Source organism: Dreissena polymorpha, chromosome 14, assembly GCF_020536995.1.
Source record: "Dreissena polymorpha isolate Duluth1 chromosome 14, UMN_Dpol_1.0, whole genome shotgun sequence".
NCBI classification, from domain to species: domain Eukaryota; kingdom Metazoa; phylum Mollusca; class Bivalvia; order Myida; family Dreissenidae; genus Dreissena; species Dreissena polymorpha.
Window position 1 is genome coordinate 51759441 of NC_068368.1, and position 27303 is coordinate 51786743.

The window sequence follows — 27303 nt, forward strand, 5'->3', positions numbered from 1 at the left end:
ATCAACCATCCTTTGGTTACAATCTAATACTTACATTTAAGTTATCTGTCCATAGTGCATGATAAGGTATCTACGGTTTCGATATTATACATTTTAACGCAAGTAAAAGGATTTGTATCAGTTATATATAACAATGACGAATATTTTTGCCTCATTAATGTATAAGATTAATACAAGTATTTGTGAACGTTTTAATTGATTTGTTTTGTTCGACTATAAGATCACCTGTGTTTTTTACGTGATAAACCGTAATTATCATGAAATGACAGCATTCATGTAATTTTTAAAAGATTTGTCTGCTCGTTTTTGTTGTTAAGCTCGGAATTTAACTGCTTCATCTTGTCAATGTAATCCACATCCATTTAAACTAATCCAGAGTAAGCTCGCATTTAACATGTCGTGTATGTTTGCGGTATACAAATGACGCTATTAAGTTACAAACGTTTTGTGTAAAGCTATTCTATGGAATAAATGTAAAAGATTTTGTTGTTTTTGCCAGGTTAAATTATTTTATAGAATGGAGTTGCATATCGTTTGCCAGGGCGAATTATACTCCGTTATTAGTTTTTGTACCGATTGTTAAAAACTAAATTACATCTTTTCTCCAAACACTTCACATTAAGCAAGAGTGAAATGTTAAAACGTCCATTTCAGTCGAGCTTGAATGAAACAATCGAGTTAACATTCACATGTATTCTTCACTCATTTACCCCATTGCTTAAATAAAGAATGTTATCTTCTTTCGTATATGAAAATGAAATTCCGTAAACAGTATGTAAAGAAGATAAGCGCCTACTTAAACGGTCACCTAATGTGATAAATACCCCATTGTTTAATATCTGTCAAACTTGAAAATGATAAAAACATTTTGACATTTGTTTTGTAAACCTTAATTTAAAAGTATTGTGAGTCCTCAACAAATCTCTCGTTTTGAAGTATGACACTCGGCTTAGAGGTTTTTAGAAGTAATGGTTATATAATATATAAGCTCTTTAATTTAGGTCATGGATATTAATTTTAAGTGGAAGTGCTGTCTTGCATAAAATGATAGCAGTGGACTTACCATAAAATTGATGAATACATTGAAAATGGTACGATGCACATGTGACGATAATAAACAACATGTTGAAAACGGGCAGTGGACCTACGCAGATGACCCTTATATTGACTTTAGCCATTAACCTCTGGTTTATCAAAACTCGGAAGAGTAAACGTACATATGAGTTGTCTGTATCCTAATAAATGATTGGAGACCTTACAGAGTGTTAAACCTGTTATTGTTTTGTTTTAACTATAAATAGGAGTTTGCCATTGTATATAGGCATATTGATTTTTGCACGCGGAACATCGTCCTATATAAATAAACGGACCAAACGGATCGCCCTACCTATATTAATAGCTACAGGGTTAGTTACTTTACTTATCCTGTAACGATTATATCACGCCAACTACTTTCCATCTCATCAAATTGACAAGAAAAACAATGTTATTTATAACTAGTATTATAATCTTCTATTCGCTATCTTAAGCTACAAAATTGTGATATTGAAGTTCAGAAAAGCTTCCATACTAAGTTTTTCTTTTGTTAATTTGATTTTATATTTATCTATAAGCCTAATGTGTTATTTACATTATTACATGATTGACCCTCTTGATTCCAAAGCATATAGTCTATTGCCCCATATAGTCTGCTGACACCATAAATAATATAAAATAGTCTACTGACATCATATAGAATATATGGGGTCAGTATGTGACGTCAAACAGCCAATGAGAGAAGAGTATTTTGTAGATGACGTGATATAGTAACTGATAAAAGGTACAACAATTCTCCATTTTAGCCCAACTCCTGCGTACTTGTAGTGTGGTATTATAAGTCAATTAAAGTGCACAGTAGTATAAATTGTATAGTTGAACTATTGTATGCGTTTTTTAACATGTTGTGTGATATTGTTAGATATCGTATGATTATATTCTACCTATGTTAGTCTCTTAACTCTATAATTAACATTGCGCTACTATTATAATTATCAAACCGAATTACAAATAAATACACATACTATATTTTATGTACTTGTATTCATTAGTGTAATCAATAAAACTTTCAAATAAAGCTTGTTTCGGCCGTGTATAGCCTTTAGGGAGCTGAATATTTGAGATTGCGTCGCAATAATCAATGTACTTATCATGTAAATTGTCGTTAATCGTCCCTGTTGTAGATCACTCATTACGTTTATAAACAGCAGAGTCATAATAAGCGAGACACACTTGAACTGTTGAGCATTTAAAAGTGGCAAGTTGCGTCGCATGCCTATTAATGCGATTGTGTTGTTCTCTTATAGCGTACACTTAAAACTACATTATCGACATTTTTCGACAGTAAAAAATAAACAGTATGAATATACAACTGTGAATCATGTATACGAGAAGGAAGTATGCTGCGTATCATACCTATTTAGTATTACTTCCTGTTGAAATTTGTGATTCTTTTGTATCTAACAAATTGAAAATATGAATTTGAACAACACCTTACTAATATTCGCTTTAATTACTTATATATCACATATCGTTACTATAAATAGTAACAAATTTACGTCGCGACAGGGCCGTTATTCATATCTAGCGGGCCAATATAAATTATATCAGCCCGCTGAGCCGGGCCGATTTTTCATATCAGAAAAGAATGGAATCGCGCGACTTTTATTGAACAAAATGGTGTCCACATTCAGCCTTAGCCAACGGTGATCAATAAAATTGAGCTTAAACTCAACGAGAGAATCGAGCATGATTATAATGACACGTAGCACACAATTTGGATAATAACAATATCGATCAAAATTGAAACTCATCTGTACATTAAATTGATGCCTCTATTTGTGTTTTAACAACATTCGTCAAACATGTGAAACAACAAAATGTATAGAAAAAGACACACATACCACGATTACAACTTAAATCCGGTTCTTATAATAATAAAATAACAAAGATTTATAATATCCGTTTATCTACTTTGATTTTAAATCACCCATTTGTAAGCGATTGCATCGAGTGCTTAACACTGTCACCATAAACACGATTTACGAAATCGAATGTCGAAGCGATTATAATAATTCTATTTCTATCGAAGCTCCCAATTATGCTTGTTAAACACAAAATCCGAAATACGTTTTGGAATCGTTCGATGCTTAAAATATTTAACTGTTAAATAAAAATCCTCCACGTCCGAATTGTTGTCATAAAATCCAGAGAGTCTAGGTTAATTTCGTAATTGAAATTACGTCACATGAAGTACGTCATCAATTGCGTAATCAATTGAATGCAAATGAAAGTACGGAAGGCTGTTACTGTTTAAATTTTAGTGAAGGACCAAAATAGTATGATATGTGATATAAACGATAAAATACGACAGAGCTGGGCCGGACGTCTAAAATCGGCCCTAGCCGCATAACGGCCCTCAAGAAAAAGGCCTTCCAGCCGTTCTGTCGGTATCGGGCCGATTATAGACGTCCGGCCCAGCTCTGCCGTGTGATTGTCTAATTGAAATTAAATTATGAATATCTTAGAGGTAAATGTTATACAATTTACTTGTTATTGTGATAAGTTTTGAGATAAGTGCCTTCGTATGCCAGCCATTTGCCGTTTTAAAGCACAAATGCTTTGCGTAACCCGTTTTGAGGCGGCGATTCCAGCTTTTATAACTCGTGGGATACATAGTAATGTATTTAATGGGATATTAGTCATCAACATAAAATAAAAATATAGAATTCAATCGTGAGTTTTAACTCCCCCCCCCCGTAAGTCCGAACTATGCTATTCACCCAAATGTCGGCGTCTGCGTAATGCTCTGGGTAAGGTAAACTAGCAGCATCCAAATATCACTGCTTTTACTGCAGGTGTTTATTTTAAACTTCACACATTTCCATAACTCTGACAAGCAACGTAGCATAATTATGCCCCTATTGTATTTATTAATTCGATTCATGTAAACGGGCAGCATCTCCTAAACGCTGTGTGTGAAGGCATTCACTTTAAACGTAACAAATGTGTTCGGGCCATTGTGTGATGTCAATAACCAATTTTATTAAATCTAACATACCAAGAATAATAATTATTCTCAAATTAATACTTAAAATAATTAGTTATACATTTGCTTGCAAATACTTCATATCTCTATGCTATTTATGATTACTAGATATTTTGAAATTAAACGTTACACGTGTGTTCTATGTCTCTATGCACATTCTATGACCTAGACCTATAACTCTGACCAGCTATTTGGCAGCACACGTTTGTGCTTATAAATGTCCGGATTAAGAATACATTTACTTAAGGAGGAATAATATGTTGCCCGTTAAATCAATCAATTGAATATTATGTCAATAATATAAGCTATAACACAACTCTTACTGCATAAACCTTTTCAGAAGTTGCAAAAAGACATTAAATAAAACATAGGCATATAGCCCTGCTAAATAGCGTGTATTAACGAGCTTGATTGGACAGTATTTAGTGGAGCATTATGTGCATGTACATTCCATCACATACATATTGAAGATGTTGAACATTTGTTAAAGACAATTTTCCAATCTTGTCATTTACTTGATTTTTAAACTGTAACTCTTGTAAAATAAACATCGCCTATTTTTTTCAAAAACCGGCAAGTTTTCGAATGTTTTGCTAGATGTTTGGTCTTATACATACCGCGTCTACACAAACATGAGCCGTGTAATATGCGGTCAACATACATTTGTTTTCCACCAATAAAGGAGCAAACAATTTGCTTTGTCTGACTGCGCAATCTGTTACATTTTGTCCAGCAGTTGAGGATGTCACATCAGTGGATATTTTGAGGAAGGACATCTTCTGGCATAGATCCAAACAAGCTGCCATGCTAGTGAAAAGTCCGACATCATTGCCCTTGAGTTCAGTGTGCTGTCGTATACGGTTTTCAATTTAACGAACTCGTCCTCGATAGAGATATCAAACAAAGTATAAATTACATCATAGAGATATGTTGTCGATTAAAACTGATGTTGACATTAACAACATACAAGACACAGCGTCAATACAATTGCATCAGCAGGACATAAACTTTCTTCTTGACGTGTAATTATTGATACAAATATCGAATAACTTACGAGATCGCAACGCATTTGACACTTTACACACATTGTAAATAAAAAGACATATGTTAATATATTTACAAATGAGTTGATCAAACGGAAATTATAACGTTTAAAGTAAAAACGTAATTCACGTGTTACCTTTTTTGAAAAGTCAATAAATTTATTCCAATAAAGAAAATACATTTTCAATAGATCGCTAAATATATCAAAAAAACATGAAAACCGGGAACGTCCTAACACGAAGGCCTACTAAAAGCTGAATTTTTATCAAATATCTCTAACTTAAAACTTGTAAATTTGCATTGCGCATACTTTAAAGTAAACAACTACATGTTTTGCTTTTAATTGGTTATGAATTAATCAATTGAGATAAAAAAAACACTTGGTATTTTGTATTGACGTCATTGGATTGGTATTCAATAAGATATACAGACGATAAAAACAGAAAGGTTGTATCGCTGTGCTTAAAATAGTGTGTGCTTTAAAAAATATTTGTCATACATAAGAACATGTAGTACGACTGACTTTTTGAAATTATCCAGAGTGTATGCTTAATAGAAACTTTCTCAATATTTAATACTATTACAGTAAACGATATTTTTTCGCTTTGTTATTTGATTGTAGCGATGATGCCGTATCTCTGATTAGAACGTAAACAGGGTAATGACACTTCCACATATGTCAATCATATTTAAATGCAATAAAAATATAAGATTGTCGTCGTTCGTGGACATCACGTGCGATTATATATTAAAAACATATGTGAGTTGTGATATAGATTTTGAAACATGCATGCGGTGATGTTTTGGATCGGGCGTGGTTGATTAATTATACTTAAGTTCATGTAACTCAAGTATTTTACAGGAGTATAAAATATAGACTTTTAGGTCATAATACACCAAATAGTTTCCCTATATAATTCAATGTAAAAGCGACAACTTTGAGCGAAAATAAATGCAACATTTTGCACATAGAGACCCCCATAACCATACCTTTTCTTAAAGGCCATTCTAAGCGGAATCGATTTATGCAATAAAAAAGAGATTTGTCATGTACAATGCAAGAAAGAACTTGACACAAATCAAAATCGACTGTTTTTGCAACTTTTTTTTCGGCCGTTTCCTAGTGGAATGTAACCTTTTCTAGTGCAATGGTTTACTATAGTCTTCAAGTGTATCATATTTCAGGGATTCAGTAGTGAACACCTATTCATGCCCTACCATTATCTCCGCAAGATCACACCTGAATAATGGTAAAAAGTGTAAAACATGCCTTCCTGTAAACTATGATATTTTTTTAGAGAGTACAGCCCTACATGAAGCGATCATTTAGTGTATTGTAACCTATAAGACAACGTTTACTGTTAACATCGCGAAAAATAAGCACTTCTCGATACTAATAAATCTATTTTCTATGTGCATGCCAATTTACAGACCGATCTTTCACGTAGAAATGCTTGAAAATGCATTTTATTATAACGCCTGATAAGCCATGTGGCTTTCGCGTTCGGAGCTTTGATTTATAACGGGCGTTCAGGCGTAAAACGATTACCCTAAATAATTACAATCGGTCAAAATACTTGAATATTGTTACAAGCTATGTAGAAAAAGAAGTAAACAACTATTAAAACGTGTTCATGAGCTCTTTCAGCACAAATTGTTGCGATTTGAGATGCTCAAGACGAGTTTTTGTACATTTTTTTTCTTATTTTCCTCTGAAAACGTATTTTTTTCTTAAAAACTCACGATGCTCCTTAAATTCGTGAAACAAACGCATTTTTTCTCGTGAAATTTGCCAAAACGCATCATATCTCACTAAAAAAATGATGATTTTCTGTAAATACAGCTTCTTTGTGACTAGGCCTGGTTTTGCGTTTAGGTCATAATACACCAAATAGTTTCCCTATATAATTCAATGTAAAAGCGACAACTTTGAGCGAAAATAAATGCAACATTTTGCACATAGAGACCCCCATAACCATACCTTTTCTTAAAGGCCATTCTAAGCGGAATCGATTTATGCAATAAAAAAGATATGTCATGTACAATGCAAGAAAGAACTTGACACAAATCAAAATCGACTGTTTTTGCAACTTTTTTTTTCGGCCGTTTCCTAGTGGAATGTAACCTTTTCTAGTGCAATGGTTTACTATAGTCTTCAAGTGTATCATATTTCAGGGATTCAGTAGTGAACACCTATTCATGCCCTACCATTATCTCCGCAAGATAACACCTGAATAATGGTAAAAAGTGTAAAACATGCCTTCCTGTAAACTATGATATTTTTTTAGAGAGTACAGCCCTACATGAAGCGATCATTTAGTGTATTGTAACCTATATGCATCATCTGGTAATTCACTACTACATTTTACTTTCGGCAGCGACCTGCAATTCATATCATTAATGCAGAGTCCCGCACCGTTATGACTATCACACGCGAAAAGACATATTTGAAAATCAATTATTATAAAATGCCAACACTTTATCAGCTGATACGTTGATTGCATGAACAATTCTATTGACTTCCAATCAAGGTGTTCGCCGATCGTATACGTAGCAGAGTGCTCGTGAAGCAGGAATGGTTATTTTCACATTACTAAATACATTTTTGCAATTTCGTCTCCTGTCTAATTTAACTTTGTTTTTCAATGTAATCTTGTAACCAGTCTTTTATAGTCTTAAATTTTCTTACCATTCATATCTCGTGGGCTTCGTGGTGTCTTAGTTATATAAATGGGATGCTCATACATACACTTCTGTTTATGTTGAGTCTATTGTATAAAACAATTTATTATTGTAACTTTGTGTTACGAAATTGAAACAGGGCCTCTATTGTATAAGGGTATTTAAGCCCATGATTATAGTAAATTGTATATCACAACTAATTGCAAAGTTTAAAAAAATTAACAGCCGCTTAACTTTTTATACTTGGTTGAATATACCTACCAATTGACTCGGTTGGACGTTTTCTATGGATGTACCCTATATCCAAAATACTTAGTATATAGTTTTTGTGAATAGGATATACATATATTTTGACCATTTACTTAATAAACGTACTCGACGGGATTGTGCTAGTGAATACAGCATGAAACAAGTGTAATAGAAAGCGAATTGAGCCTTTGATCTCCTATATATATTTCCACTTATCTGGATAAATGGCAAAATACGACAAGGAATCGTTCAGTGACAAGACACTTTTACTCCGTTTTTGTCACTTCTAGTGTGATGAAATGCATATATTGTACATAGTCATTTAACACAACATTTTTACTACATACTTAATGAATTTCAGGCATGTTTACCGTTCTTATCTCAAGAAATTACACATTTAGTATGCCTATCCCAATTCATTAACACGCAATTAATTTCAGTATGAATTTGTATATCACTTCTATTTTGAGATTTTTCGGTTGCTTATTAAACACTACAGTTATAAACGGTGACATTTGAAGAAAATTACCTAATTTTAACTTAATATTGCATTAAAAGAATACATTAATCATAAATCTTAAGGTCGACTAAAGTCAAAAGACAGCAAATGAATACAGCTGCAGTTCACCACAAAATGTCAAAGTTGTCCCAATATAACGTAGCATTAAGATGTATAAGTTATAATGTTACTTACATGTAGCACAATGATAAACAACTTATATTTTAAAAAAAAACATCCAGATTAATGACAACTAGATGTAACATGATTTAGCATCTGTATAAAGCAATTGCATGATTTTGAATGGCCGTGTATCATTTTAAAGCCATAGTTTTATGTGCCGTCACTTTTCGTCACTGAAAAACTGACCGATTTAAAGGACCACTTCAGATTAACTCTTTTTTGCGTGACTTTGACTGACCATGCGTCATTTGAAAGCCATATTTTCTCGTTCCGTCACTTTTCGTCACTAAAAAACTGACCGATTAAAAATCCACTTCAAATAAAATCTTTTCTTGCGTGATTTCGATTGGGTATGTGTCATTTGAAAGCCATATTTTCTCGTTCCGTCCATTTGTGTTACTGAAAAACTGACCGATTTAAGAGACCACTTCAGATATATTTGTTTGCGTTTGTGACTCTTGGTAGTCCCTTATTGTTTTAGCAATGCAAGTTGCTTATTCACGAACACTCAAGGCAGCTCATGTCCACGTTAAAGAAGACAAGTAAGTAAGACTAATTTAATTTCATTTGTTTATAGTATCAGTGTATTTTCAAATATTTCGCCAGTCCTTTTATCATATAAAAAGTTAAAAACAGTTAGCCTGTTGGTGTATGTTCTGGTATTTAGTATTAGAGGTGCACTTGAATATAAACTGCTTATATTGGCTTTAATTTTATATTTAATTAATCTTCTAGTGTTGTTAAACCCGGGTTTACAGGTAGTTGAAGAAAGTAAAATAATAAATCTGTAACAATCGAACTATGAGGTATAGTTCAATAGACGAAGTGTGATTTTACAATCGATTCTCCACAGTGTGTTGTGTTTGGGCAAACAAACGAAGGGAAACGCATATAATTTCAGTGACTTCTTTATTATCATTCAACGATAGAAGCGATCAATGCATAACAACTAACTAACACAGACCAGAGGTCAACATGCAGTTATGAAGAACATGGGGCGGAGCATTGCTACGCTTCATTTACAAGTAGGCGTGGCGTAGCGGCATTATCTAAATACACAACAATTTTCCCATTTTAATTTCATTGATCATACATGTAAATAAAAATTAACATACATAACACATGCGTTTACATGTAAATATCAATGTACACAATCCTAACCATTACAATGAATAATCAATAAAACCTTGACCGTTTCAAGTTCACGACCTCTTAACTAAGCATGATCTTTTATTGATTATAGCATGCAATTTAAGAACATTGGTGAGCGTCCGAATTCGACACAGGTTTTAAAAACAACCGATAAACTGTCTTGCTTTTCTGACAACTAAAGTTAATGTCTGTATGCTACTATGAAACGTAATTGGCTTACCATTAAACCATCAGTGTCATTAGTACTGCAGGCATTCGGGTGGTATTCTATTGCGTAATGGATAGCGTCTTTCTGGCAATCGTAAATCCGTATCATTACTACGATTATCCCGGGACTCATTTATTTCCATCGAATTTGGTTCCGGCTGAAGTTCACTGACATTTGTGTTCGCGGCATTTAAAGTAGTTTTTAAGGGTGTGTGAACCGGTACATTTATACCAGAAAAAGTCTGAATTTTCGTAACGCAAAGCTGATCAACATTGCATTTCCATGTAATATTATTCCCGATATCTACTTTGTATTAAAGTGGACGATCTCGAGAGACTATTGACACCGGGATCTATTTTTCCTTTGACGTAGGTCTGAAATCTCGCGCTAAGACACGTTGGCCTAATTAGAATTCGCGAACTTTTCTATTGTAAGCCATTGACAATTGCATTTGACCATTAGTGACTCGTGTCTGTGTTTCGGGTATCATCAAATCAAGTTAACTGTGCAAATTCCGACCAAAAAACAGTTTTGCACAAATTTCGCCCGCCGTACAATGTGGCGTATTACGATATGCCAACAAGACAGAGTTGATCTTCAAATTGAAATCGATGTTTTCATGCATTAAAGCGCGCATTGCAGATTTGAAAGAGCAATCGAACCTTTCCACAATACCATTTGTGGACGGTTCTGCTACCGCAGTTCTTATATGACATACCATTGTCTGATACTAATTGCTTGGGCAAACCGTATATTAAGAATATTGTACCGAATTCTTCAATTGTTCTTCCAGAAATTATCGATTTCTTTTTGATGACTTCTGGCTACTTAGAATGAGCATCTACGATAACCAAAAATATGCGTGTATTCGCTCCCAACTTGACTGACGGGGGCCGTTTCCACGGGTGTAACTGAACTTTTGCGGGCGATTTCTGTTGCATCTGGCACGGTTCGCATCTTTTAACCACGTGTTTAATGTACGTTTCAAAAGAGGGTCATTATCATTGGTATTCCACTATTGTCTTACTTGCATTAATACAAGTGACATAACGCGCTCCCGCCTAGTTTCGCGGCTGATTTCCGCGCTCGTGACCGGAATTTGTTCCAACTGAGAAGTGTAGAACACATCTTCAACCGAAATTTCTTGACCCTTTCCGTTGACGGCGCGGGTAAACGCGACACTCCATTAACATTAGTATGCATTTTAGTACTTTTGTACTGTATATCGTAATCGTATCCATAGAGGAATATAGCATGTCTCTGAACGCGTGCGGCAGTCGTTGCCGTAATGCTTTTGCTCGGGCTGAATATTGAAGTGAGCGGCTGTCAATCAGTTACCAATGTGATCTTTCTACCATAGAGATATGGGTAATACTTCTTTACTGCTCCATAAATTGCCAATGCTTCCCTATCGATTTGAGCATTTTTCATTTCAGTTTTGATAAGTGACCTTGATGCAAAAAATGACCGGCTTTTCTGAGCCATCTGGCATAACGTGTGACAATATTCCGGAAATATCGAACAGTGAGGCATCCGACGCGAGCCTAACCTGAAGTTCCGGGTTATGGTGTGTAAGAACAGGTTCCGTAATGAGAAGCGTTTTCGAATTTTCAAACGCGCTCTGGCATTCTTTTGACCAGACGAATTTTTGACTTTTCTCAAGCAACGCGTTCATGGGCTTTGTTACGGTCGCGAGATCTGGCAGAAAACGATGGTATTTATTGAGTTCCCCGAGATATGCCCTAAGTGATGTAACATCACATGGAAGTGGTGTATTCAATACCGCCTCTACTTTATTCTGACACTTTCATAAACCTTGTTCATCAATTTCATGACCAAAGAATGTAATCCTTGGCACGAAAAACTCACACTTGTCCTTATTTACTTTAATTCCATATTGCTGTAACCTACACAACACCATTTGTAAGTTATCCAAATGCACATAACCACTTTAACCAGCAATCACCATATCATCCAGCATGCACTGCACCTCAGGGATTCCTTGAAGAATTTGATCCATTGTGCGTTGTCATATAGCTGGAACAGAAGAAACCCCATATAGCATTCGGTTGTAACGGTGCAACCCTCGGTGGTTGTTGATCGTTAGCAACTCATTGGTTTCGTCCTCGCTTTTTAGTTGTAGGTACGCTTGTCATACATCAAGCTTGCTGCATTTTCTCCCATTTGACAGATTGGCGAAAATGTCATCGATTCTTGGGAGATGTTATCTATCAACATTGATTGATTTATTTTCGGTAACCTTAAAATCACCGCATATTCTCACATCGCCGTTTCCTTTTACGACAGGAACGATCGGTGTCGCCCATTCACTGGTGTCCACTTTCGAGATGATTCCTTGACTCTCGAGACTGTAAAGTTCTTTCTCTATTTTTGGCTTAATAGAGTACGGTACCGTCCTAGCCTTTATGCATTTTGGCTGAGCATTTTCATTTAGGGTGAGCCTTGCCTTAATTCCATTCACCTTTCATATACCGTCACTAAACACGTCTTTATGTTTGTCAAGTATAGAATTTAGACGTACCTTCAGGCCTTCCGTTGCCACAGAGTTCACGTTAAAAAGTTTGTCCCAGTTCAGTTTGATGTGACTCAGCCAGTCCCTTCCGAACAGTGCAGGCCCATCAATTTTTACGACGCAAAGTCGCATTGTTCGCGATTGTCCATTATAACTGACATGCACCATAACCATTCCTTGTTGCTCTATGACATCGCCTGAATATGTCTTCAGTATGGAATGAGCAGGATCGAGCTTCATATTTCCGAATCGTTTTCGGAAATCCTTGTTTAATATGAGGGATACTGCTGATCCTGTTTCAAGCTCCATGGGTACCTCGACATAGTTTATCTTCGGCTTAACGATGAATTTTCAGTTGTCTCCTGTTTCCACAGTGTTGATCACTGAAACTTCTTCCTCCATACAATGTACCGACTTAAGCTTCCTACATATAGCATCTATATGTCCCTTTGCTTTACAGTGATGACAGATTGCATCCTTCAGTCTGCATTTCTCGGAGGGGTTGTTAGTTTTCCCACAATGGATGCACTTGCTGTTCTCTTTGGCATGTTTGCGTTGCTTCCATTTCTTGGGTTTTGTTGAATGTCCAACTCGGTTGACAGGCACATCGGCGGCTGCCGATAACTGTAACTCGGCGGCGTCCTTATGTGCAGCTTCCATTGCAAACGCTATTTCTGTTTAAATTTGCAGTGTCAAATCAGCGATTGACAATAACCTTCGATGTGTCCCTGCATCTTTAAGTCCACAAACGAACATGTGCCTTAAAGAATCGTTCAAGTTCGATCCGCATTCACATCATTCTGCCAACTTCCGAATGAAGTTACGTCACAACTCACACGTTCGCCCACTGCTTGTTTCCTCTTGTGAAATCGTAATCGTTCCGCGATTATAGACGGTTTCGGGCACAAATGAGTTTGTAAAAGCTGACAAAGTTCCTCAAACGATTTCTCGGACGGCTTTGCTGGTACGGTAAGGTTCCTTAACAAACCGTACGCTGAGGAGTGTTAAAAGTCCTGCCACTTTTCGTTCATTATCGATGTCATTGACCATAAAGTACTGTTCAAGTTGTTCCTTGTAGGAATTTCATGTTTTGACATTGCTGTAATATGCGTTAATGTTCCCAATCAGGCCCTTTGCCATTTTGTGTTTATATCCAGAATTGTACGCACAAGCTTATTACACAGATAAAATTCTCGAAATATAATCCACAAAGTTTTATCCTCGTCGCCAGTGTGTTGTGTTTTGGTAAACAAACGAAATGAAACGCATGTAATTTCAGTGGCTTCTTTATTATCATTCAACGATAGAAGCAATCAATGCCGAACAACTAACTAACACAGATCAGAGGTCAACATGCAGTTATGAAGAACATGGGGCGGGGCATTGCTACGCTTCATTTACAAGTAGGAATTGCGTAGCGGCATTATCTAAATACACAACACGAAAAAAAGAATTATATTCAAAATAAAACAAGAAATAAATCATCCACACGCGAGGAGAAGAACGCATGTGTTTAATGTCTAACGAAGGGGGTATTATAAGTACGATAGTCTAAATAAATTCAAAAACGTTTTGGAAAATGTATAAATTAGCCGTAAAAAATCAATAAGACAAGCCCGTCAAACATAACGATTGCTCCTCTGAACAATCACTTTAATGCCCTGTACGGAAGTCAAACAACTGATGCACAAATCTTAAATTATACACCTAGTTAAGACATATACGACGCCGATGTAGAAACTATATGAGTCTGATAAAAAACTTTATTTTCTTAAGACATACCAAAAGTACTGGCAACGATGTACTTATTGACTTTAAAAAAGCATTCGATATTATGTTGCTTTTTGTGACACTTTATAAAACATATATTTAACTATCGTGGTATATTTCCACAAGAGTGAACTAGGGGTATTATAGTTCAAGAGCAGTGCCTAGGATGAAAACCGTTTCGTGGTATCACCCTTAATAATATATTGTCTAAAATATGCTAAAATACCTGCAAATCACCTTAATTCAATGGTCAGAAAAACTAAACGTTATCACAACTAATCTCTTGGTTTAAAAAAAAATAACCAGGGAATGTATGGGTCTTACGATGCGAAGTAGCACAATCGGGTCAGGATTTGTTGCCTCATAAGAGGACAGGTTAGCTCCTGACCAAACTTCGCGAATGTGCAGGCTGGTCAAGAGCAACAGTGGCCACATATGGCAATATATAAATTTTCGCATGACGTTGCACATTTATATTTGGTTATAATTCTCGGCGTGTTTTCTACAGCAAAAGGTAGAACTTAAGTGTGTGTGTGTGTGTGTGTGTGTGTGTGTGTGTGTGTGTGTGTGTGTGTGTGTGTGTGTGTGTGTGTGTGTGTGTGTGTGTGTGTGTGTGTGTGTGTGTGTGTGTGTGTGTGTGTGTGTGTGTGTGTGTGGGTGTTTGTGTGTGTGTGTGTGTGTGTGTGTTTGCGTATCTTCAATAAATTCTTTTTTCCTAGACTGGATGTTTGTTAAGATGGAACTTCCTTCAATTGGGCGCCACTAAACGTGCAGATATTAAACCCAGTTTTTCCCAAAGCGCGACTCTCTCATCATAATTTATACGAGCATTAACCATGCGCAGTCTACAATTTGTCGCAATTAAATAAAAGGAAAGGGCCATTTTTTATACTTTACATAAATCATTTGAAACCATAATACTTAATGGGGTATTAGTATAACCCGTATATAAATGCATATATAACAAACGATTTTCCCCACTTTTCACACATATACAAGTATTGTACTGATAAATGTTAACATTGGATCTAAAAAGGTACAGTAAAAAAATGGAATAAATTAAAGAAAGAAAAAAAGTAACCCTCAACTGGCCTCGAACCACTGACCCCTGAAATAAAATATAACGCTTGTTAGAGTTTTAAATCGTCGAAAGATGCATATAATGGATATTTTAGAGCATGGTTAATGTTCAGTATTACTGTTTCCTAACAAATATCATATCTACAATGACAATTTGCGAATCTGTAACCATTTTTTTTCCCAATTAACCAAAACGTGAAAAGGCCACTTTAATATAATGAATAAAGGTCTTGTTAAGATTGAGTTGCATTGTTACAAGATGAAATAATTGCTTTAATACGTCTACAAAAGCAAAAAACGAAAACAAAACTAAAATGTTGCAATATAAATAACAAATACAATTGTTCTGCATTTCTCAGTATTATGAATATTGCAATAACAAATGTATCAAAAAATGTGCATGCATATACATATAAACTATTCTCCACCACAGTAACTTACATATATGTACTTTTATAATACGACGTCATTTTAATTCGGCGTGTTATGTACGAAACGGTATGAACAGAGACAGATTGCTTAAATACTCAAATGTGTATGACGCAGATAGATTGTCAAACTTCAACCGGAATTTAAATTGATGACATCTGTAGAGGCCATTATTACGCTTGTAAAGGGTTCGAATGCCCATAACAGTGACCAAAGTGTATCTTTCCAAGGTGCGCACACTAAAAAGATCAAGACATTTGTATAACGTATTATTCAGAAGCAAGACATTCTATAAAGAACTTGCACATTTCCGAATTAATTTTTTTTCGCACACACGTGAAGCTATACAAATATGTGTAGCCACCGCGTATTTAATGTAATTGTTAATAATCACCGCTTAAAATAGAAAGCATGTTTGTGTTAACTCTTTCCTCTGCTCCAAAATTAAAATATTCATTATAAAGTCCGAAATTCTGCTATCTTAGTATTCTACATAGCATGCTAAATGCTGATAAGGTCATAACCTTATATCTTCTTCCCTCATATCACATGTTCCATTTACATGTATGCTGAAAATGAATTGGAATTTTATATTTGTGTTATAGCATCTCTGTGGTATGTTATTTGACATTGATTTCTTATGCAAAGAGCATAATGTACCAGTATGTAGTTTCTTATTATTTTTAAATAATGCTTGTTTTGGGCTTAAACAGTACATGAAAAACAACATGAATAGGTCATACTCACATATATTAACATATTTAACATATTAACATATTGATGCAGTTAAGAAATATTCACGAGTTTTATACAGTTTACTTCCGTTTAAGTAAGGATTATAAAATGGAGTACACAATATGGTAAAAGTTACAATTCGATTTGTTTATCATAAACATTATTAACTATAAGTGGTCATGCAATAATACTGGAATCAATATTACAAACGCCCCTAGTTTATCAAAACTAAATTTCTTTATGTAAAACACGTTAAGTTTCTAATAAAAACAATCAGCAATACAAATTTCTCATTAAAACTTCCTATCACAATTGATTGATTATGTATTCAATTAAAGAGTTCATTTTCCGGAGAACACATTTAGATTGTTTGCAGATAAGGCTGTAGCAAACTGTAGAAAAGATTTCATGAGTGAACTTGGGTCGTGTTACCATTTTGGAAATGTACCATAAGAATTTACAGAGGCGGAGGTTTGTCACAGTGCATTTTACGTTTGACATCAATTATTTCGTTTACCATACATTCACATGGTTGGTTTATATTGTTAATTGCATGGGAATTTATCACATTATTTATTAATAAATGAGTTGAATATAACATAGCTTACTGAAACTTTTGAGAATGATTATCTATATAGCAGTAGTGTCTTAGCTTCAAACGAGTTATCTTCAAATGACTTTTGAAAGTAAATCCCAACGTGCTTGAGAAACATGTTCTGTCTGATGCATGCACAAGAGAATACATATTTATTAATCATCATATACTGCAAGCATACACTTGTTTAGTCATTTAAGCTCGATACAACATGGATAGATGATTCTTTTGGTTGATATATATGGAAATATGAAGGGCATCTTGCTCACATCGATTCAGCGCATGAGGATAGTTTCCTCAAGACCTACGCAAGTGGGCATCCAGGTACGTTTTGGTGTTGCAACTGTCGGTGTGAAAACACTCATTAGACAGCTATCTGTCGCAAACATGTTTGCAACTAATATAATTTATAATTTAAAGATATCATTCGAGGTCTCATTCGAGGTGAACGGGAACGGTTCATACGAATGAACTTTCTAAATAGTGTCTCATAAAGCATTATGCGTGCGTAAAAATCGGGAAATAACTCCTAAAGTAAAACAAATTGCAGGCATTTAACACAGAAACACTTAACAATTGGTCAGGAGCACAATATTCTTCTGCACTAGTGATTTTGTTATGGTATGATAAATTTCATATTTAATCGGCCTGATGAAAACTATAAGTATTCAATACATTATCTAAAAGCAATAATGGAATACAAGATAAGTGTTATATAGTTCGTTTCGTTCATTAGCGGTTTGTTAATTGAAATAAGTTATATAACATATCTGCAATAGAATAATTATATTCGAAATGTCATTTCCACCTATTGTCTAAAAACTCTGATTTATGTTTCAACAGGGTTGTTAATAAATTGGAATAAATGTAATTAATACGCAAGACGTAGTCATTAATTCATCACATATAGTCATTTACATGAATGTACTATTAACATGTGAACTTATATAGAAGATGTAGTAACCATGTGTTCGAATATAGACCGTTATTATCCACACCGGCAGTTGCATCATTAAAATGCAGCATAGGTACTAAAAAATTTTGCAGCCCAGTAAACGACGAGTGTGGCCATAATATAATTAAATATCATGATACCATTTCTAGCTCAATCTTGGTGGATTGGATTAATAGATCTGATGGCAGAAAACCACTTCCTGTGGATTGACGATAATACTGAAGCGATATTTACAGGTACCTACACATAAAACTTTGTTTACGTTAACAGAAGGATACGTTTAAAAAACTTTCTCTCACAACCACATTCATTAAGATTTACAAGTGTGCATAAACATTGCAAACAGGGTTGCAAGAATAGTTTTTCAAAATGTTGCCGTTCTACCACATAATACATCTAATATTTCAACAGCGAGTCGGATGACAAACGAATATACATACATGTATAAGGTTATTGAAAAATATTTATAGAGGGCCATTTTGGCAAAGAATAATCAGGTTTAATCGCGAATGAACACATAAATTGGATCAAATTCAATTACATTGTTTAACTTGTACCATAGTGTGTAATCCATAAGACTATGGGTGGGCTTTAATAACATTATACAACAACTTGTTATAGAATAGTTTTGCACGTTCATATATTGACATATTTTGAAAAGTTCACTATATTTCTTAGTATTATTCAGACAGGGGGCAGGACCAACCAAACGGCGGCATCGAGGACTGCATCGTTCTTGATCACAAAGACGTATATAGGTGGCACGATTATCATTGCGAAACCCAGATGTTTCCACTTTGTGAAGCGAAGTATGATGTCTGTGCGTAAAATATATTGTTTGAATGGCTTACTATCAATATAAGTTTTAGTAAGAATAGTATGAGTATATTTAGTATAAGGGTTTGTATTAGTTCTATTAAACATATAAGAATAAGTAATCTAAACATTGTTGTGTGATTAAGGTAGTTTAAATGGGTAGGTAATAGCAGTTTTATTTAAAGTATTTTAAGTATAAGTTGTATTAGTATTATTGTAAACGTTAAAGAAGTATAATCAGTAAGAGTAGCATAAGCATATGTAGCGCTATATAAGTATTACTGATATTACTTTAAGCAGTATAGCAATATAAGTATCATAATTACCAGTATAAGAATTAGTTATAAAATAATAAGTTATATCATACAAGAATTATTTTTGTGAGCTTAAATAGTATAAGTATAATAGATATTGTCATTAGTATACAACGTATAAGAATATTTAGCATACACAGTATTACTTTTCGTGGAATAAGTAATCAGTTCTGACCTGTATTAGAGAAACATTTATTAAAGTTGTTTCTTTTATACCTTATGATAAAATATGACATTTCTGCAGTGAAATAACAGCAGTGAAAAGAACATATTGTTATTTTCACCGATGAAAAGTACAAATTTTCGGAGCTCCTTTTTCTATTTTTAGATTATCATAAATAATTTTATATTTATTTGCTATGATAACGAGTGAATATATTTTTAGATTATCATATATAATTTTATATATATTTGCTACGATAACGAGTGAATTAAAATCGACATTCCACCGAATACAACACATTTTCTTTTAATATCATGCTTTTTCACCGTTTATTTACATTGTAAAAGAGTTTAACTGGATAATTTCGCTTGTATAATGACGTCATTTCGTTCGCTAATGACGTCATTTTGTGTTTTGAAATGTATTGAGGCACGCCACGCGAGAAACTCCGAGAAATGGTAACTTTTCAGCGAAAGGGAAACAGCTGTTAATTATTTTCTTGAAAAAGGGGCATAAAAGAAACAGAAAATGTGTTCATATGTAAGCTCGTTTAAAAGTTGTTAAATGTATAGAATTTCGTTTTAAGCTTGCCAATTATATACATATTTTTGCGTGCATATACTTTCATAATAATTTTATGTTTCAGACCAACTCAGATTCAAATTGTGGGATGCATATCGACCTCCTTCCTGACAATCGTATATCCACAAATGCATGACTGAGAGTGTGTCTTGTTTGTAATATGCATTTTATGAGGTGATTAATGTGGTAAATACACATTTTCAAACACTTTACTTAACAATTACATACTGTAATAAAATGTTATTGTATCATGTATTGCTGATTACTTAAGAAAGATTAAGACTATTTCACTAATTAAAAAAAGATTCAATAAAAAATGTATGTATATGCATATGTATGTATAGTTATTTGCAAGGGTAAAACAGTATCTTCTGTCATAAAACATTACATCGCTCACCACAATTTAAATGATTATATTGGTCATTGTTTATAATAAATGTATTTAAAATAACATACATTCAAAGAGTTTCGATGCTTATTTTTGAATGGAAATATTGTTTTAAGAGTACACATACATCACTTGTATTGTTAGAAGTGTTGCAAAACAGAAGAATGCAATTATAATAATCTCACACTTATCCATTGGAAACAATCCATTGCATTCTGATTTTATAATCCGGTTAATGCACATCTTTCCATACCGTATGAACACTATTTACGTATGAAATTGAGTTTATCCTTCTTGCCTACTGTGTCATTGTTTTGAGCATGTTAATCATATATCAAAAACTGTACATTGAGTGATTTCTTGCTATGTCATAAATGACTATTATGGCAATATTAGTTACTCCCATATATAAATACCAGTGGTATGGATTGTGATTAATTTTGTTTTTGTTTCTTGTAATGTATGGACAACTTTTCATGACCATATTTCGTTTCAACGTTTGGCTCTACTAAAACAAGTCAAATTCAAACTTATGAAGCACATTGCGCCAAAAAGTGTCTGCATTTATGTATCAAAGCAATCAAACATTTAAATATTTATATACGTAAGTTATACATGTATTTGCATAAGATAAAGTAATTGTTCTGTAATGATACTAGTTTTAACTTTACAATGTAAAAATGCATCTTTTTATAATAAACATAGCAAAAGCAGCAACAACAAATGCATATATTATGTTAAATAGTGAGATTAAAATGTATATGAAAAGGCGTTGATGCTCTGCAACATTATAAATGGTTCGATAATTTTCAATATATACTTCACAAATGAACCTATATTTCAAGAGGCTTGTATGATTTTTACATTAGCTCCTGAAATATAATGCTTGGATTTATTTATTTAAAGAATGAAGGGGTGGGTGTTAGATACAAAGTTTGTTGAGTGGTTTCGAAAGCTTAAAAAAGCGGTAAATAATTACGACGTATACAACACAAAACAATTTGAATACGTTACATAGATAACTACACATAGGCGGATTAGATCAACGACATCGAAATAACTTGTACTTATTGTCGGCAGCTACATATTATGATACAATAAGCAATTGCATTTTGCGTTCTAGTAATGTATGTGTTTCACAAATTGCTGCGTATAGATGCTACAGTTTAAAGTTTATCGCAAACAAATTACATATCCACATTTTCTAATATATATTATTCACTTAAAAACGTGTTCCCTGAAATGATTCGTTATCAACGTATTTTTTTTGTCCAAATGCATGTTCTGATCACCAGGATATCTTACCCTCATTATATTGTGAAGGAAAACGCATGCGAGAACTATCGATTCAACCGTGTCTGGTCTTTGTGGCTGAATAGACATTAAGCATCGGAATCGTTGAGCGAGAATTCCAAAAGCATTCACCACAACTCTCCAGGCTCTAGACAGAGTTTAAAATTCGATCGTCCTTCTCAAGGCCTCGTCGTGAGAATGGCTTCATAAGCTATGTCCTCATGGCAAATGCATTATCTGCGATGAAATAGTATCCTTTTGGTCTGTCGTCACCTGGAAATAGTGTTGCATCTGGAATGCCAATCAACCCCCTTTCGATTGCCAACTTGAGGTCGCTTTGATTCCAGATTTCTGCGTCGGAACATCCTCCTTGCGATCCAATATTTACCCATATGAATTGGTTATCGACGTCCACCATCGGCACAGCAGACTGGTAACCTTTATAGTTATAGTATAATGAGCCACTGTTCTTGGGACATCGTATGGCTACATGCTTTCCATCTAGAGCTTCAAAGGCATGTGGAAATTAATTGCCATTTAGCCGCGAACTGATCGGCTATGGCCTTCCACTCCTCAGGCTCAGTAGGAGTCTGGATAACATCCCCAGCATATGCTGAAACTATGGCCTCACAAACGTCCCGTACAATACTACAAATCGTATTGTGTGCAACACGAAACCCAATCATCAATGGATGGTAACTGTCCCCTGTGGCCAAGAACATTAAGGTAATTGCCAACTTCAAATCTGGATTGATGGACTGTCTGAACCAGATGTGGTTCTTCGTGATCCTGGGACGAAAGACCTGTCTAAGCTCATGGAACATATCAGGCCGGATTCTGGTGAACGTTTCTAAAAGCCGCCGGATCTTCAGCCATCAGTTCGGCCATCAAAGTCTCGTATTGGCCGAGAGCGGGTCGTCTTAAAAGCCAGTCTCTTATCCACCGCCCCTGTTTTCTTCCACCTGATAAAATATGTAATTATTGATGTACAAATATAGATTATGCTTACGAAAGTATTAGTAATTTTGTATTTTATTATATCGGCTATTAATTTAACAATTATTAAATCACGTAAAAGTAAGAGAAAGATTCATAAGGCATTTGAGGCAGACACTTACCTGCAATAAAAAAAGTTGTACTAGTAAGTTCAAATTCTAATATTTTCAAAATACGTAACCTTTAGCACAAAGCTATACTAATTATACGATATTGAATCAGTATAACCTCTGTGCATATCGTCAAGCAGCTCGACTACGGCCTCTGCATTTTGTGTCATATCAATATCCAAGTGTAACAAATTTATCGCAAACGGAATTTGCTGGCGGTTCATGATTGTGAGCTCAACAAATTCGAGTACGGTTGCTTTAATTTCAATGATGTATTTCAGTAGCAATTAATTGTAGTTGACCGTATATGTCCAAACTGTTTCGTGCTGAAATGTAGTACATCGTACAAGATCATACAAATTCCTGCCTATCCGTAGTACAACGTACTAGAACCGTGGCTTTCCGTAGTATATCCGTGGAATAATCGTAGCTAATACGTAGCGTAAACGTAACGCACCGTAGTTCTTCGTATCTATCCGAAGAAGTCTTTGACAATCTTTGGGCCTACGAAAAGGTACGGACGACTACGGTGTCGTTACGAACTAGTCCGGCTCAGTACGGTTTAGTACGGACTGCTACGGATTCGCTACAGTCGATAAATTCATAGCAATTATTTAACTTGTTCAAATTTTTTAAAGAGACGATACGGACATCCACAAACTACTACGACTGATCACGGATCAAGTACGGAGAGCCACGGTCAAGTAAAGATAGCTACGAACTGTGCCGAAAAGTTTTCGTAGCTCGTTCGTAACTCTGATTCGTGACAGTGTGACCGAGGCATAAGCAAATGGAAGTGTGTGAAAGCAATTGTTTTTAATTTGCATTGTATAAGGAACAAATAAGCGCAAAAAAATATGAATTGTAAAAGTGTATAGAAAAGTGTGGTTGTGCAGACTGGTAAATTGCAACAGCAGCCATGAATATGATTACATGTTCATGAAGCACGTTTAACACATGTATCACACAAGTATCCCATCACAAATAAAGAACAATCACTCGCCCCATAAAATACCCATTCAAATGATGTTAAGGTAGTGCGAGCCTAAGGGTTCTTTCCCAGAAACAAAATTTGATATTATTTCCATAATTCACATTGTATGTAGCAATCTATTCCAAATTTAAATCTTTATATACTTGGTTGGATACACCTCCCCCTTAACTCGGTTGGCCGTTTTCTATGGATTGACCATATATCCAAATTCTTTAGTTTTTGTAAATGGGATATACATTTGTTTTGACAATTAACTTAATAAACGTACATAACTGGATTGTGCTTTGAGATGCAGCATGAAAACATTGTCATCCAAAGCGAATTGAGCCTTTGTTCTCTAATAAGATGTGCTCTCATGCTGGATAAATGGCAAAAAACGACAACAAATTGTTCCGTGACAGGAAACTTTAATTACGTTTTATGTCACTTGCAGAGAAAGAAAATGCAAAGCAGAGACGACACTTCGCCTAAATTTGACTTTTGCTAAGAGGAGACTTTCTGGAAACGAAAAATATCATTAAAGCAAAAAGGGTCGTCCCTGATTAGCCTGTGCGGAAGGGACATTCTTATCTGGGACGACACTTTACGCACATGCATTAAATTCCCTTTTCACAGAGCATGGCTAAAATATTTCGATCTGTTATCAGATCAATCTGTTTACATATAGCACACCAAGCAAACAGAAATAAATGCATATTAAGTGCATATTCCATTGAGATTAACCGTTTGCTGATTTGCGATCAAAATAAATATATTTACAGTGTGTCATTTTAGATTTTTTCTAAAGATTTTTTATGCGCTATAACGTATGTATGACGTTACTAACATTATCGATTCAGGGCATGCTAGTAATTGCAAAAACTTTATACATTAATATATTTGTAATCCTGAATTTTACATGAAGATTTAAAAAAATAAGTCCATTATCTCGACAATGCACAATGAGTGCTTAATCGTTCAGTGTATTAAATTTTCAAACAACCTCATGTTAATTCCGGGTTCTTGCAATTGAATAGCGTTATCTGCATAAAGATAAAAAATAGTGAGTGGTTTATTATATGACTTTTTTCTAAAGGTGCAAGATATCGACCCACTATATAATTCTTAGATGTAGATGAGTGCATAATATGGTCAACTTTTATTTGTATGTATGTTGTTTATAGTGGCATGACATCTAGTTGCATTTGTTCTACAAATTTCGGTATAACGTGTTTTTATACAGTGTTATTATCATATGTTGTTTATAGTGGCATGGTATCTAGTTGCATTTGTTCTACCAATTTCGGTATAACGTGTTTTTATACAGTGGTATTGTCACTTCCAACCGTTTACTATTTTCAATGGCTAAATGTCTGTATGATATTTATACTTTTTTATTTCCATATTTACTGTTTACTATTTTCAATGGCTTAATGTCAGTATGATATTTAATTTTTTTTATTATTTCCAAATACATGATTGTGGTATTCTAACAGCGAACTGTAATAAATGTCCGGTTGTATATTTCTGTATGTTATGTTATCATGCTTAAACACAATTGTGAATCATATCTATATTAACAAAAACCCAGCTGATATTAATCACATACCTTGTCTGAATCATCCATTATTTGATTTGAACACAATCCTATGTAATTAAAATAAATATGAACACACACGTTTTGATAGAAATGACTATATATTACACACGCTTTTAACACGTTGTTAACTTAACTGCTGAAGCCTCGATATGAATGCCATGGCCGCTGCAAGCTGCGTCCTTAATCAGTGGAGCTCGTAAGGAATTTAATACGTTGAATGAAGTGGCTTACTAAACTAAAGCTCTTCACTAAAACAAATATCTGGTTATTAATGCGATTTATAATCGATCTTGCAAGGTAAACAACAAGGAAGTATTGTGTCGGCAATGGCCTCGGACAGTACTACTTTTCACAATAATTTTGATAATTTTGATATCGTTCATATATATATATATATATATATATATATATATATATATATATATATATATATATATATATATATATTATTAATAGCATTTGATATCAAATGTTATAAATTTATTAGGTCTAAGGATACTGGTGCACAGCTTCTCCAAGTGCATGTGCCTGTGGAAAACAATGATTCAGCATTAAAACAATCGAAACAAAGTTATGTATTTCAGGCTTTTATTTGACTAAAATGACTTTCATACTTTTTTGATTGGAGTATGTACAGATTCATTTTTGTAACCACAACAAAACCAATACATCTATTAGATTTATTGTAATGTTATCTGGAAAATAATTGTATATCATATTTATTTTGTAATTCAACACAACAGACCTTTAGACAAACTTCATAATAAAGCTATGTGCTACCTTATATTTTAGGAAATTAATTATGGATTTGAAAGTCCCTGCAGAAAAACACATCATAATTACTCAAACGTTGGATGAGTGCCATATACTACACCATAAAGATAACATACGTTTACCTAGATTATATAATAAAGTGGAAGGTTTTTTAACTTAAAAAAAAACCGTTTCTTTCCATAAAAAATATGTAATATGTAAGAGGCCTATCACAACAATATAAACGCTCAAGAAGGTTTATTTTTACGTTCAATATTTACGTGAAATTAACATATCCAATCAATTAAATGAATTAATTAATAATTGAAATAACTTGAGTCATACACATGATTTTGCTACTGTTTGAATACACCAATTCTATACACGTAATGCATTCATACATGTAAACAACTTACTTGATAACATATTCCCTAAGATAAACATGAAATTACTTGTAAACGTAGTATTGGCGTTTCAATGAAACATACTTAGTTCATGAATTCATCTCAATACGTCTTTTTACACCAAGCTAGTTTAAGCTTCCTTATCTCAATGAATATTTGTTTAATACTTTCATTAAGTTTGCGTCTATTAATATGTCGCTGAAATTCATTAAGTTGGTGCATTCCAAAATTATCGTTATATTCAGGAATTTTATAAATTAATATCTTATCTACAAAAGGATATTGTGTATTAAAGCAGTTGTACTCTACTTGGCGAAATCTATGACGGCAAAAAATGAATATTTGAAAAAAATCAACATAATTCATCATTGGGCTTTTTAATATTAGCCTGGCACTGACCTTTATGAATGAATATATTGACGTTTCATGAGGTAGAATTTTTTATCTTCGTACTTGAAGCGATTGTACGGAATTGAAGCTAAGCCCACTAAGAATACTGCTATGGTCTCATTAAACTCGCGCAAGACATGCGTAAACAAACTAGAATGCAAATATAGGAAACTAACCATGCTTGACACGTTTCCTAATGGAGATCAAGAGTCCAAATCAATGTTGTTGAGCTAAAAGTAGGTTTAACCTGGCTCCCATGCATAAGTCGTTACACTTGATAATAGTAACCGATTTTAAATTAAGGTTATTAATACCAGTAATGA

The 27303-nt window shown here is 34.2% G+C and overlaps 1 long non-coding RNA gene across 1 annotated transcript; it reads right to left on the minus strand.

The window, feature by feature from the left end:
• Positions 1-20534: 20534 nt before the first annotated feature.
• LOC127857838 (uncharacterized) lies at positions 20535-25822 on the minus strand. Its single transcript, XR_008038656.1, has 2 exons — positions 25443-25822; positions 20535-22716 (listed from the first exon to the last, which is right to left on the minus strand). It is a non-coding gene; the product is annotated as an uncharacterized LOC127857838 (long non-coding RNA).
• Between the last annotated feature and the right edge of the window lie 1481 nt (positions 25823-27303).